This window comes from Arachis duranensis, chromosome 6 (assembly GCF_000817695.3).
Source record: "Arachis duranensis cultivar V14167 chromosome 6, aradu.V14167.gnm2.J7QH, whole genome shotgun sequence".
Lineage (NCBI taxonomy): Eukaryota > Viridiplantae > Streptophyta > Magnoliopsida > Fabales > Fabaceae > Arachis > Arachis duranensis.
The window spans coordinates 76,836,097-76,837,783 of record NC_029777.3 but is presented as its reverse complement, the minus strand read 5'-3'; the positions used below and the strand labels follow the sequence as shown (position 1 = coordinate 76,837,783).

General features: G+C 32.1%; 1 non-coding gene across 1 annotated transcript; it reads right to left on the bottom strand.

Moving 5' to 3' along the window:
• Positions 1–1,295: 1,295 nt before the first annotated feature.
• Positions 1,296–1,399, bottom strand: LOC127740348 (small nucleolar RNA R71). Its single transcript, XR_008001026.1, has one exon. It is a non-coding gene; the product is annotated as a small nucleolar RNA R71 (small nucleolar RNA).
• Between the last annotated feature and the right edge of the window lie 288 nt (positions 1,400–1,687).

The window sequence follows — 1,687 nt, the reverse complement described above, 5'->3', positions numbered from 1 at the left end:
TCATCTCTCTTCTTAATATTTTCGAAAAAAATTTAAAAAAATTGATTTTCAAATTCTTTTTCTTATTTATTTCATATTTTCGAAAACCTTGCTAACAATTAAGGGTTTGATTCAAAAAATTTCAAGTTTGTTACTTTCTTGTTAAGAAAGGTTCAATCTTTAAATTCTAGAATCATATCTTTTAGTTTCTTGTCAAGTCATCAACTTCAATTTTCAAAATCAATTTTTTTTAAATTCCTTTTTCAAATCTTTTTCAAAATAAATTTCAATCATATCTTTTTCAAATTTTAATTTCAAAATCTTTTTCTAACTTCTTATCTTTTCAAAACTTACTATTTTTTATCTTTTTCAAAACCACCTAATCACTTTTTCACTTCTCATTTTCAAAAATCACCTTCCCCTTTTCAAAAATCTTTTTAATTAACTAATTGTGTTAAACTCTAATTTTGTTTTATTCCTTTCTTAATTTTCGAATACTAACTAATATTTAAAATAAAAACAAAAATATTTTTCCTTTTATTTTATTTAATATTCGAATTTCTCTTCTCGCTCATCTCTTTCTATTTATTTATTTATTTACTAACACTTCTCTCCTTTTTAAAATTCGAACCCTCTCTCCCTCTCTGTGTTTGAATTCTCTTTATTTTCTCCCTACCTCATTCTTCTTTTCTTCTCTTCTTCTACTCACATAAAATAATCTCCATACTGTGACATAGAGGATTCCTCTTCTTTTCTGTTCTATTCTTTTTCACATGAGTAGGAACAATTATAAAGATATTCTTGTTGAAGCTGATCCTGAACCTGAAAGGACTCTGAAGAGAAAGCTAAGAGAAGCTAAAGCACAACTCTCTGGAGAGGACCTGATAGAAATTTTGGAAAAAGAAGAAGACATGGCAGCCGAAAATAACAATAATATCAGAGATGCAAGAAAGATGCTTGGTGACTATGCTGCACCAACTTCCAACTTCTATGGAAGAAGCATCTCAATTCCTGCCATTGGAGCAAACAATTTTGAACTTAAGCCTTAATTAGTTTCTCTAATGCAGCAGAACTGCAAGTTTCATGAACTTCCATCAGAAGATCCTCATCAGTTATTATCTAAATTCTTGCAGATTTGTGATACTGTTAAGACCAATGGGGTTGATCCCAAGGTCTACAGACTTATGCTTTTCCCTTTTGTTGTAAGAGACAGAGCTAGAACATGGTTGGACTCACAACCTAGAGAAAGCCTGAACTCTTGGGATAAGTTGGTCAATGCTTTCTTGACCAAATTCTTTCCACCTCAAAAGATGAGTAAGCTCAAAGTGGACGTCCAAACCTTCAGACAGAAGGAAGGTGAATCCCTCTATGAAGCTTGGGAAAGATACAAGCAATTAACCAAAATGTGTCCTTCTGACATGTTTCCAGAATGGAGCATCATATGTATATTCTATGATGGTTTGTTTGAAATGTCAAAGATGTCATTGGATCATTCTGTTGGTGGATCCCTTCATCTAAAAACACCTGCAGAAGCCGAGGAACTCATTGAGATGGTTGCAAATAACCAGTTCATGTACACTTCTTAAAGGAATCCTGTGAATAATGGGGTGACTCAGAAGAAAGGAGTTCTTGAGATTGATACTCTGCATGCCATATTGGCTCAAAACAAAATATTGACTCAGCAAGTTATTATGATTTCTCAGAATAT